At 43.2% G+C, this 12,808-nt stretch overlaps 2 long non-coding RNA genes across 3 annotated transcripts in view; both read right to left on the bottom strand.

The window, feature by feature from the left end:
• LOC138735747 (uncharacterized) overlaps positions 1–12,808 on the bottom strand; it is a 66,486-nt gene that overhangs the window by 31,925 nt on the left and 21,753 nt on the right. The gene's annotated exons all lie outside the window — the stretch shown is intronic.
• The window catches only part of LOC138735746 (uncharacterized), a 31,356-nt gene that overhangs the window by 6,893 nt on the left and 11,655 nt on the right, over positions 1–12,808 (bottom strand). For both annotated transcript variants that reach the window (XR_011339928.1, XR_011339926.1), the window contains one exon: positions 7,987–8,077. This is a non-coding gene — a long non-coding RNA (uncharacterized lncRNA). The remainder of the gene's footprint in view (positions 1–7,986; positions 8,078–12,808) is intronic.

The following is a 12,808-nucleotide window of genomic DNA, read 5'->3' on the forward strand; positions in this document are numbered from 1 at the left end:
CCCGGTCTTTTTAAAATTTAGGCAAACAGCACAGAAACAGGCCCTTGAACCTGCACTGCCCAATTACACCCAATGAGCCTGGTACATTTTGAAGGGTGGGAGGAAACCGGAGCACCCAGAGAAAACCCTTGTAGACACAGAGGATGTAATGATAATGATTGTGGTTGCAATGCAACTAGCAATGCCTTAAGGATTATAGCCCCCGTGTCTTGGCTGCCAGCAGGGTCTGACACAGAGCAGAACGCTGCAGCATGTAAGATCTGTAATGGAGGCTTGCAGCCTCATGGCATGACATGGTACTGTTTATAACAACTTTAAAGAAATATGGTTGAAGATGATTAAACTCGCACTAAACTCGCACCATTCTGTGAAAAGGGATGGAATGCAAAGAATGAGGATGAGAGCTTGGAAACAGACAATACTAGCTAGTAGACCTCTTCTTATCAGGAGCCCCAAGGATCCAAGGATCTTGTTCAGGCTGGTACAGTGACCTAAGGTAGTCTATAGCTAGTACTGCGCTTGCTTAATAGAGACGTGAACATTAACTTAGACGCCCCTAAGGAGGGAATGAACTAATTAACATAACATGCGATGTATGAAGAGGGAGGAACTGAGTGATACCTGTATTGATGGAAGGGAAAAGGAGAATGTGGTAATGTATTGGGATTTTGATTGGAAGAAGGTAAATGAAGGTGGGGTGATGTTGAGCGCGGGACAGTACAAAAGAGCGATGATTCTGAACCTCCGGTGTGTCTCCAGACCAGGGACACCTGACTGCAGACTCGAAATAAAGCTGAACCTGTTCTCCAAGACTTTTTCTCCAGAGTAGTGATTGCGAACACTTTATATTTCACACCTAAGAACTTACACATACAAATGCAAGATGAAACCGAGAACGTACAAACTCCTTAAAGACAGTGCGGGATTCGAAACCCAGTTATTGGCACTGTAACAGCATTGTTTAACCACACGTGCAATTTTGTGTAATTTTTCTGGATGTTCTTTTACATTCTTTTTCATTATTTTTTAATCTATTTCCCTTTCAATTGCTACTGGAATTCTTGTTCCCTTGTTAATTGTGGTCAAGCGTCAGAAAAATCTTCTGTCTCCTTACTTTGTTCTTGTGAGAATGTGTCTGTGACTGACATGAAAAAAAACCAAACAGAAGTAAATCATGAAAATCTGTAGACACCATGGTTGAAATAAAAACACAAAATGCTGGAGAAGCTCAACAGGTCAAAGAGTCTCATTTATATAGCAAAGAATATTTATGGACAACGTCCTTTATGTAGTAAATGAGATTTTGGGCTTCAGCCCTTCATCAAGGATAAGGGAATGCCGGCAGGCATCCGAACAAAAAGGGAGGGGGAGAGGTGGCAAAGGCAGGAGATGATAGGAGGTGATCCCCACAGAAAGTGTGTTATTTGTGAATCGGCATCAACTTAGTGTTGTTAAGAAGGGGTATGGTGTGTTAGCCTTCAACAAGTGTGGATTCGAGTTCAAGAGCCGTGAAGTAATGTTACACCGATATAAGACCTTGGTTTGACTCCACTTGGAATAATGTGTTCAATTCTGGTCACCTCATTACAAGAAAGTTTTGGATGTTATGGAGAGGAGATTTACAAGAATTTTGCCTAGACTGGAGTGATGGAGGATGGGGGGGGGGTAACCTGATAGAGATATAAAAAATAAGGTGAGGCATTGAACTTGTGGATGGCCAGAGGATTTTTCCCAGGGCTGAAATGACTAACAGGGTGCATAGTTTTAAAGTGATTGGGAGCAAGTCCAGGGAGATTCAAGAGGCAAGTTCTTCCCACAGAGTGGTGGGTGTGTGGTATGTGCTGCTGGGAACAGTGATGGAGGCAGGTACAATATGACATTTTAAGAGTTAATTAGGTACATTGCTGGAACGGAGAAAAATTGAAGTTGATACCGTATGAAATTATGAGGCATTTCGCAGAGTAGGTTATTGTCAGCTGTATTGTGCTCTAGATTTTTATGTTCTATATTCTTAAATGAGGAGAGCTATTTTGTCTCATTTTGCCTCCTGTATTTAACTGAAAGTGGCAAGAGTTTAAAATGATGCACTCTGTGATAATATAATAGAACATAATTTCAGTTTGTTAAAGCATTTCATGGAGGTGAGCTTTGATCACCTACCAGTAAATTAAATAAGGCAGATACTTCTGCTTAAACATCAACCCTTCTTTAGCAAAGGAACAATACAAGTCATAAGAATAGGCCATTCACATCCTGAGCCTCCTCTGCAAATAAATAAGATCCCCAGCTGATATTTGTCCCTAAATTCTACCTTCCTGTCATCTCCCCACTGCTCTTGAATCCTTTTACAAGCAAAAATCTATTTCCATGTGCAATAAACTGAACAATCAGAGATGAAAATTCCAATGATTCACAAAGCAATTTCTCCTTCTCTCAAACCCAAGCATCTGTCCTTTTCTTTCGACACTCAGACCCCTCATTTTAGATGTGCAGCCAAGGGAACAGTCTTCCTTCCACCTTCCTTGCAAGCACCTTGAGAATATTATGTCCTTCAATGAGATTATGTCTTACTCAATCTCTCCTCTAGCCATCAACCCTGCCTCCCCCTCTCCTCCACACCCCCCCAGCCCTCAAAGGAGTCTGTATAGAACCTTTACCTCACTCAAAGACAAATACGTTCTTTTGAGGTAGAGGCTAAAACTTTGTGGAGTTGTGTGAAGGCTCAGTATAATCTAGACTTGTTTTTAATTAGAGGTTTTTGTGGCCAGAACTGTATGCGATTTAAAATGTATTAAATATGGATTAAAGTTGCATCTGGTTTCTGAGTAAAGAACATGTTAGTCGATTCCAATTATCCTGCAAATGTAAAGCCAATCTTGAATTTCTGCAGATCGTTCACAATTTGTTTTGGTGCTGTGGCTTCCTTTGTTTAAGAATGAAATAAATTGATGCATGAGGTGAGGATTAAAAGTGTAGGCAAGAATAACCTGCCCATGGTACAACAAATCAAACGTGACTGTTTTGAGCTTTACCTGAGTAATATTCTTGACCAGATGGCATCGTTAGAATCTGAACATAGCACTACTTTTTCTAACATTTTGCGGAACGAAGCAGTTTTACAATTTGAAATGCATTCCTGATGTCGTCCTTCGCCTTCTGCTTGCAGATGAGGTTGATTCTTTTTTCAAGGAACCGGACCTGTTGCCATTCAGAAGCATAGGGTCGTACAATTCCGACAGGTCTGGCCCATCTGTCCCACAGGGCTGTGAACAACTCAACTGGGAAGCCTTGTCTTTTAGGAGTTTCATTTGACTCAAAGGAACAGGTGGAGTCAGTCAGCTCCCCCAGGCTCAGCAGCTGGTCTGGACTCTCCTATTTGCAGTCACCTAAGACTTCCGTGAGAGAGGACTGGGAGGCCATTCTCTCTGTGGGTTTGCTGTCATACAGACCAACATGAAAGATCTTCAACTGATCCTATGTACGCCTGTCTGTGAGGAGGCAACTGAGGTGACCTCATTCTTTGAGGCTGTGAATCTCTGTGATCCCCCTGTGAACCTTTTGGAAGAAGAAGCATGAACATATCTCATCCTGCTGCACTGAGCAGACTCTGTATCTGAAGGTGATCCTGGAGAATTTTGAGGCGAAGAATGAGGCTTGCCCCAGAAAGAGGAGTTGCTGCATTTCTCACTCACACTGTCTTACCTGTGAGGAAGAAAGACTAGGGGCCTTGAGCTTACAAGATAATACCAGATGGATGTCAACAAAAGGCTTCCGCCACATTTGAGTCATTTCACTTCCAGCACATTGATTATATTTGTTGTGAACCTGAGGCTCAGGCAAAACAACACTTCTGAGGATGTTTGCAGATCATACATTTTCTCTGGTGCATTTTGGAACATGACAAAATTGAGTTGGAAATGTTCTTCACTTGCCAGTAGGAATGTATAGTTTTGATGGGTAATACTTTCATTAGTTGTAAATCATGAAAAAGTCAAGAAATTTGTCACTTTTCTTTCAACCATTGAGACCCCTTTCCTGTAGGTGGAGTGGTCATATTGGAGCTATTGCTTCAGGGTGAGCGATGAAGTTGAGAAAAACTGCAGAGCATGAAGAAACGATTGCTAGCTTGCAATATTTTCATTTTTCTGTTGCACATTGCCATTTCCCTTATAGTTTCATTTTGCTGCACTCATCACTGCCGTGTACAAATAAAATGCCTTGACTAGTGCCTTAACTCCAACTTTTCTTTTGGATCAGATACTATGTATTGTCATGTAGTAAAACAAATGCAAATATTACATGAAATTCCCTTTAGTCTGCCAAAGATTAACCATATGCATTGCCTGCTTCTCCTTTCATTCAGAGAAAGAAGCAAAGAGGATGTCCCCCCCCACCCCCACCCCCCCCACAGAGTCACTTACCCCTTTTACACAATACTGATACCTGGATATTATTCTCCTATCGACTGCTGTGTGAAAGCATTGAAGGCAGATTTTGGGGTGCGGGGGGGGTGGGGGGGTGGTGGTCTAGACTTGCCTGGCTTTGATCTGCCAAGGCAGGTAGCATCAGCAGTGGAGAGTATAGATGTGGGACCAGTCTAAAACGGCTGACCTGTGTTGCTGGGTCGAAACTGGAAGGGTCGTGATGATGTCTTTTACGTGCGACGTAAATGAGGAAATTCAAAATGTAGCAACATCATCCACACCAATGAACTCTGCAACGGTGAGGAAACACTCAAGATAGGATTGGGATTAATTCAGCTCTTACCATGGTTTCAAATTGGGGCGACAATAAGGTCTTTGAGCTCTTCACACAGAGGGCTTAAGATGAAGCGATGAAGTTGATTGCCAGGTAACGGGCACAGTAAAGGACAGCCTGATTTTCTTTCATTTGAGAGGCTGGCCTCTCAACTTGGGGACTGTGGCTTTGAACAGAGCAAAGCCCAGATTATAATAAAACTGAAAAGCCTCCGAAAGAAGTTTAATCAGGTGGTGGATCACAATGGCAGCGGGCATCTGGATTGACCCAATTTTCGACCTGTGCCATTCAACATGGGGAACCAGCTACTCTGCCAACCTGGTCATGCTTCGGTGAATAATGGATGATACAGCTTCCCCTCAATCCATCTCTGCTGCATTTCCTGCCGCCAGCAGCAGTGTTGATGCAGGAGGAGATGTTAGAGGCCTGGAAACGGACATCACCACAGAAATTGATCAAGCTGATCCTCCCGATCAGCCAGGTAAAAAGATATTTTTTATTTTATCATCAGGTTCATGATGTAAAATATGGTTGAAGATGATTAAACTCACACTAAACTCACACCATTCTGTGAAAAGGGATGGAATGCAAAGAATGTAGATGAGAGCTTGAAAACAGACAATACTAGCTAGTAGACCTCTTCTTATCAGGAGCCCCAAGGATCCAAGGATCTGGTTCAGGCTGGTACAGTGACCTAAGGTAGTCTATCGCTAGTACTGTGCTTAATAGAGGCATGAATATTAACTCAGACGCCCCTAAGGAGGGAATTAACTAATGAACATGACATGCGATGTATGATGAGGGAGAAACTGAGTGATACCTGTATTGATGGAAGGGAAAAAGGAGAATGTTGTAATGTATTGGGATTCTGATTGGAAGAAGGTAAATGAAGGTGGGGTGATGTTGAGCGCGGGACTGTACAAAAGAGCAATGATTCTGAACCTCCGGTATGTCTCCAGACCAGGGAGACACGACTCTGCAGACTCGAAATAAAGCTGAACCTGTTCTCCAAGACTTTGCCTCCAGAGTAGCGATTGTGAACATTTTATATTTCACAAGCTTGGGGGTCATCCGGGATCCTCAACTCCCACTGCTTGCCAACTGGCTATCGAAGAACAAGAAGGTGCACCCCACTGATTTCAGTGGTCTCCGATTTCCTTGCTTGCCGTCAGCGGTTTGAGCGAGTGATATCCAGACAGGAGACTCTGGAGAACAGGACCTAGGGAAGCTCCGGTGGAGGGAGTGGAACAGAAGAAGGGACTCCGGTAGGAGGAGTGGTTCGGTCGGGGCAACTCTCGTGCACGAGACCCGGGTAAGAAAAATTGACTATTAAGTGCTACTCGGGCGACTGGGATTCTGTCAGGAGTGAGTGATCTGACAGGGATATGGGTTATAGTGGGGGTCCCGGTATTGACATTCCGCCCGATAGTCCGTTGGGGTGGATGTTAGGAAACTGGGGTTGGGGAAGGACCCAGGGAAAGACTAAGGAAACTATGATAAAGTTTTGTTATTACAAATGGCCTCACTCCGATTCTGGGGTCTTTGGTTTGGTGGCCCCGACTGTGGTCAGATGAAACTTGGATATGTCAGAAATTAAATTTATTCATAAATGAAAGAAGCCCTCCAGACCTGGAGGAGTCAGATCATGCAGCATGTTGAATCTGGGTGACCGAATTGTTTAAGGTTGCTGTGAAAAATGAGGAGGCAGATGTACCTCCCTGGGATCCTTTGAAGCACCTGCCCCCATCGTATGACAGTCAGAGGGGAGGGGAGATTCACCAGGATGCTGGTGATATCCCTCCCGAGGAACACCAACAGGTAAGAGAGTCCGATGGAGGGGTAGAGGCCTGTGCCCCAGAGCTGGAGGAGGCAGGACAGAAGAGCTCGAACAGGCAGGAAAATCATGAGAAAAAGAGAAGGGGCAGATGTTAGGAAACAGACCTGCAAAAGGGTCTGGTCGGGGACCAAGGAATGTCTCTGGGGAGATTTCAAGGAACTCAGCAGTCCAGGACCGTGGTTGAATAAGAGCTCAGGGAGCTCAGTTAAGAGTTCAGGGAACTAGTCCAGTCAGGGACCATTAGTGAGTTTGTGTGTATGTGTGTGCTCGGGGAGCTCAGGTACCTGAGGTACAATGGGGAATTGTATAGATACAACTATCTGGAGGTTGAAAATATAATTCGAAAAGTTTCTGAGACATTTAAATAAAAGACTATGGAGAGAAGGCTGGCTGTTTGGCGGTGGGGTGGTGGGGGGGGGTACTTGGGATGATGAATTCATTAAAGAGCTCATTGGAAAGAGGTGCCTGTTAGCACAATTGTATCACTTTAGGAGAAATATTAGAGGTGGCTTTTTCACTCAGCGAGTGGTGGCAGAATGGAATGACCTTCCGAATGAGATAGTTGTGGAAGGGTCCCTTCTGTCATTTAAGAGAAGGTTGGATGTATACATGGTGGTGAGGGAGTTGGAGGGTAATTGGCGGTGAGCGGGAGGTTTGAGCTAGTGGAGTTGTTCTAGTGAACCGGTACGGGCTCGAAAGGCCGACATGGCCTGTTTCCGCACCGTAAATGGTTATATGGTTATATGGTTAAAAGAGATAGACTTGCAGGTAAAATTGGCAAAAGTGGGGGACAGTAAACATATGGATGTCCTCCAGAAAGAATGTGCACATAGAAAGGAGCAGGACAGGAAAAATCAGGAAAGGAAAAAAGCAAAAGGTAGGCAGGAGAAGCCTCCTGCACAGGAGTCAAATGGAAGTCCTAAGGCTGATGGAGGAGGGAGAGACAAGTGACCCCGAGTACTCCTCGGGGACTCCCTAAGGACCACCACTAGCATATCTTCTGCCTGTATCTAGACCCCTAGCCAGCAATACCCAAAGTATTTTCGGATACTGTTAGTGCTTGAACCTAGAGCCATGATAAATCATCCAGCCACTGAGGGCAGAGCAATGTCGATTTAAGAAAACTTGTCCAACCGCTGAAATCACTAACAATCTGTTCACTAATGTTTTTTAGTGGCCACGATACAATAACAGGCGAGAAACATACTCTTGATCTTGTCATAAGTTTCATTTGAAGTAGTCAGTCAACCACTCTTTTACCTCAACTTATAAACATTTCATTGTCATTATGGTTACATGTGACCATAAAACATGATTTCTTCTGTGATCCACACATACGTTACAGTGCAGTAGGGTATATTAACTTGCTTCACATGGGAGGATGTACCCACCTTGATCTTCAGCCTTTCTGTAGATGGCTGTATTGGCTAACACTGAGCATCATGTGTGCAGCCTGGTCAACCCATGTACACGTCTGTGAAGCTGGAAAATCAAAGGAATGAATGTATAGATCGACATATGCAACACATTACACATTCACAGATTAAATACAGATAATTGTAACTCAGGCCAAGTTTCTTACCAGCAATTGTGGTCAACTGCAGCTTGAAGAACAATTGAGTACTACCCTTTTTGATTGTAGTAGGCTTGAGCATTTTCATGGCGGGTTGTAATGGGAATATGTGTGCCATCGATGGCACCAGCACAGATTGGATAACCCTGTTCTGCAAATCCGTCAGTTATCTCCTCAAGATGTGCATCACTTGGCAGGACAACAAAACATTTAGAAAGGGCCCTCCTCAATGCACCAGTAGACTGGTGAACCAACACAAATGCTGTAGATGGACCAACACCAGAAAAACAACTTGTGCATTGATATTCACATGGGATTGCATACCACCAGAAAGCCACAGCGAGTCTATAAACCGAGGTTCCAAGGCTGTCACCAGTTTGTTCTCTTGCACCTCAGGTGAGGCTCAATGAGTTCCAATACAAAGACAAAAGTGTTCTGAGACAGATGACAGTGACTCCATGACTCTTTTTCATCAAAGTTGTTAAAGACATAACCCCAGAACGTGGGCCCCTGTGGCCTCTCTCTCCACCACATTCTTCTATCAGTGACTCTGGCCTATAGTTCAGTGAATTGACTCGGAAGAATCAAACACCGCAGTTTACAGTGACTAAGGTTCACATGCCTTTCTGCCTCAAACTTATTGCACTTAAACCTTTTGTCACTAACTTGTTATATTTTGAAATCCAAGGAGAAAATAAAACACCTTTGGAGCTATTTCTCCTAACCATGCACAACATTTCTACAAATCCTTAGAATATTAGGCTATATTATAAATTTACAAAGGTGAAGCTGGCCCATGATAAGGTAATGGCACAGATACAGGTAAATTTGCAGTTTTGCGCAATAAATTTTCTGACAACAAAAATATATTTTTCCGATAGTTTCGATAATTCTAAGACACTTTCCTCCTATGGTATTTTTGATGGAAATAGTTTTTTTTTGAGTTATAACCAGCTTTATATACGAGCGCCCCATTAAAAATTATAATGGACAGTAGCCTACTACTAGAATATTGTAAATTCTATGCAGGTGTTTTATGAGATGCCTGTGTGGTACGAGAAGTTCATGAAGCAATTATAAGTTTGTTTATGCTACAACAGATAGTATCAACATGTGATAAAGTTAAAAAAAAAAGAGGTTTGACTCTTCGCACAGGGGAACTAAAGAGTTACAAAATTGCTGAAAATTGACCCCTGTGCCCCCCCCCCCCCCCCCGCCCCCAGCTACGCCTCTGCCTGCCTTGGGGTCATCTCAAGTTTCAAAATGCTGTTTTGCGTGAGCCTCCAGTGTTCTCCTTGCACCGGTCATTGATCCCCAGTATCTGCACCCCCTCAAGGCCACTGTGAAAGCAGTTTAAAAAAAACCCTTGTCTTCTTTAAAGCCTACATAGAGCCATCGGCAATAGGACGATGTAGTAGGCCCCTGCAGGGGAGTGCTGTGCCTCTGCTTCCCTGGGTCGACAACATTTGCAGTGTTGCTGTTACAGCAGGCTCCTGCGGCGTCACCATTTTTTCAGGCTTGATTTGAAACTGGCAGTTTTATTATAGATTTGCAAAGGAAGTCTGCAATCATCTAAATGAGAAAGATTGTTTAAAAACCTTGTGCATAATTTTAAAAAATATGCTCGTTTAAAGTAATCTTCTCAGTGCTCTGCATTCAATATTTATCTTGTGTTTGTCTCATCTGCCAGTATTTGCAATTTCTTTTGTATTTCCACAGTTGCCAACATTAAAAAAAAACATTGTTATCACTATCTTACAACTTTTTATTTTTAAAGTCCAGCTTCGCCAAAATATACTGTCTGTTGATTATCCAGCTCACCTTAAATGTTCTTTCCTGACCTAGAATATTCCATTCCATTGTTCCTCTATGGACCCTGATAAAAGTTCTAATCCGATTGTTAAGACTTTTGAGGCACTTGCCCTCAATGACCCCAGTTTACTTCAATTATCCTATTCTTGGACTCTGGCCTATAGTTCATAACTCCCATCTTCCAAGATTTTTTTTGTCCAATGTTGGTAGTTCTGTCATCCAAGACCCTCACATTTTGAATGTTCCCTCCAAATGTTGCTTGCCTTTTTTTCCCACACTTTTCTCCAATAAAGCATTCCTCAAATCCCACTGTTTGATCACCATGGCAAATGCTTTTCATGTCCAGACATACATTACACCTCTGTGATGCTCTTGTATTTAATGTAGAAAAACAAGCTCTAATACAAATGCTAGCAATTATCCACGGGTGAAGCTTACTTCCAGGGCTTTCCCAGGTCGTGTTTTTGTTGATGTTCACTACGCTGCATCTGATACTGATATACTGCTTGGGCTGTTCATGAATTTGGCGATAGTCTTCAGAATGATCAAGGTTCAGGAGTTTTTTTCCCCCCAATTAAGTGACATGCTCAAATCCTCCATTTGAGATATTAGATGGTTTGAACATCATGTTACTGTTCTGGTCTCTTCACCAGAGAGACTGGGCGCTGAGACTGGGAGATCACTTTGTTGAGCACCTTGGTTCTCTCTGATGCAATAGTGTGGATCTCCCAGTGCCCACCCATTTCAATTCCCCGGTCCATTCCTTTGCTGACGTGGTGATCAAACAGTGGGATTTGAGGAATGCTTTATTGAAGAAAAGTGTGGGAAAAAAAGGCAAGCAACATTTGGAGGGAACATTCAGAATGTGAGGGTCTTGGTCTCATGCACTTCCAGGTTGAGACCCCCTACAAATTGGAGGAAAGACAGCTCACCTTTTGTTTAGGCACCCTCCAATCAGATGGCATTCATGTCGACTCCTCTGGCTTTCGTTAACCCTCCACCTCTTCCCTCTTCATCTTATCCTTCCCCCCGCCCCACCACAGTTGTCTTTCCCCAGATCGTGCGTGCTCTCTCTCTTTCCTGTTCCCTCTGTCCAAAATCAATCCTCACCTCTCCTCTTATCATATCCAATTAACACCTTTTGTTAGTCTAGACTCCTCTTCCAGCCAGGTTCTTTGCTCTTATTCCTTGAAGAAGGGCTCATGCCCAAAACGTTAGTAATATATCTTTACCTCCTATGGATGCTGCGAGACCAGCTGAGTTCCTCCAGTATTTCTGTGTGTTTTTACAATCACAACATCTGTAGGCTCCTCATAATGTTACTGTTGTTTATTATATTCAGTTGGCCCATTGTTTCACTAGCCAGGAAATAAAACGGTTGAATTAACTACTGCTTCCCACCCTTCTCATAACTTCGCATATCAGAATACACAGACACCGTACAAAGGTAGACATTTTGATTTGGCCAATCCTTTCAAAATGACAAGATTGCAATTAAGCAAGATATCTTCTTCTTCTTTTTCTTCTTCTTCTTCTTTGGCTTGGCTTCGCGGACGAAGATTTATGGAGGGGGTAAAAGTCCACGTCAGCTGCAGGCTCGTTTGTGGCTGACAAGTCCGATGCGGGACAGGCAGACACGGTTGCAGCGGCTGCAGGGGAAAATTGGTGGGTTGGGGTTGGGTGTTTGGTTTTTCCTCCTTTGCCTTTTGTCAGTGAGGTGGGCTCTGCGGTCTTCTTCAAAGGAGGTTGCTGCCCGCCAAACTGTGAGGCGCCAAGATGCACGGTTTGAGGCGATATCAGCCCACTGGCGGTGATCAATGTGGCAGGCACCAAGAGATTTCTTTAGGCAGTCCTTGTACCTTTTCTTTGGTGCACCTCTGTCACGGTGGCCAGTGGAGAGCTCGCCATATAACACGATCTTGGGAAGGCGATGGTCCTCCATTCTGGAGACGTGACCCATCCAGCGCAGCTGGATCTTCAGCAGCGTGGACTCGATGCTGTCGACCTCTGCCATCTCGAGATATCAACAATGAAACAAATGTACAACCATCGACATGTTATTGTTATTGAGTTGTTTATCAACAGTAAGGCTGATTACACAATTAAAAAGATTCTTGTTGAATTCAAGTAAAATAACCAGTGCTAGACAGAGAAGCAGAATAAATAGGACCTTGTTCTATCTTAGGGAATGTAAAATGTAAACGCCTTTGACTTTGCTCAACATCAAGCAGAATTCCGTTTTGGGAATTATAATAATTTGACAACACTGTTGTGAGAAGGTTTAGTGTGATGAAAAGCTTTTAAATTGTATGCTATGAACAATATCACATTAGCAATGGTAATTTATATTTGTCAAAAGCAGATGTGGAACTGAATTCATTTCATTCTGTTTGAAATATCTGGGTGTGAGCCTATTCAGTCACTACTTTTTAATTACTGTACTTTGATCCATAAGAAAGCTGAAATGTGTGGAAATACCAACTGTTTTATTGATTTATAGCATATTTGAGCTGAGCTCATTCTGGGCTTTTGAGGCAACAATATTGAAAGATTTCCTGAAACAAGGGAGTTTCACATGGAACTGCTGGACTTCATCACTTCAGCTGACAGGCTGTTTAAGACTCCTTGATTGCTGAAGTCCTGAGCTTCCCCACACCTGATCGCTGCTCTTGAGCAGCCCTGGTCTGAGAATGCCAGCTTCTGGCAATTTCATAGCAGACATGTTGGGTAACTGAGGACAAAATCCACACCAAATTACCCCTCCTACCTTCCATTATCAATAAGAATTTTCCTTGAGAGTTATTCCACAATCCAGAGTATGTAATTAT

The sequence above is a fragment of the Narcine bancroftii genome, chromosome 6 (assembly GCF_036971445.1).
Source record: "Narcine bancroftii isolate sNarBan1 chromosome 6, sNarBan1.hap1, whole genome shotgun sequence".
Taxonomy (NCBI): Eukaryota; Metazoa; Chordata; class Chondrichthyes; order Torpediniformes; family Narcinidae; genus Narcine; species Narcine bancroftii.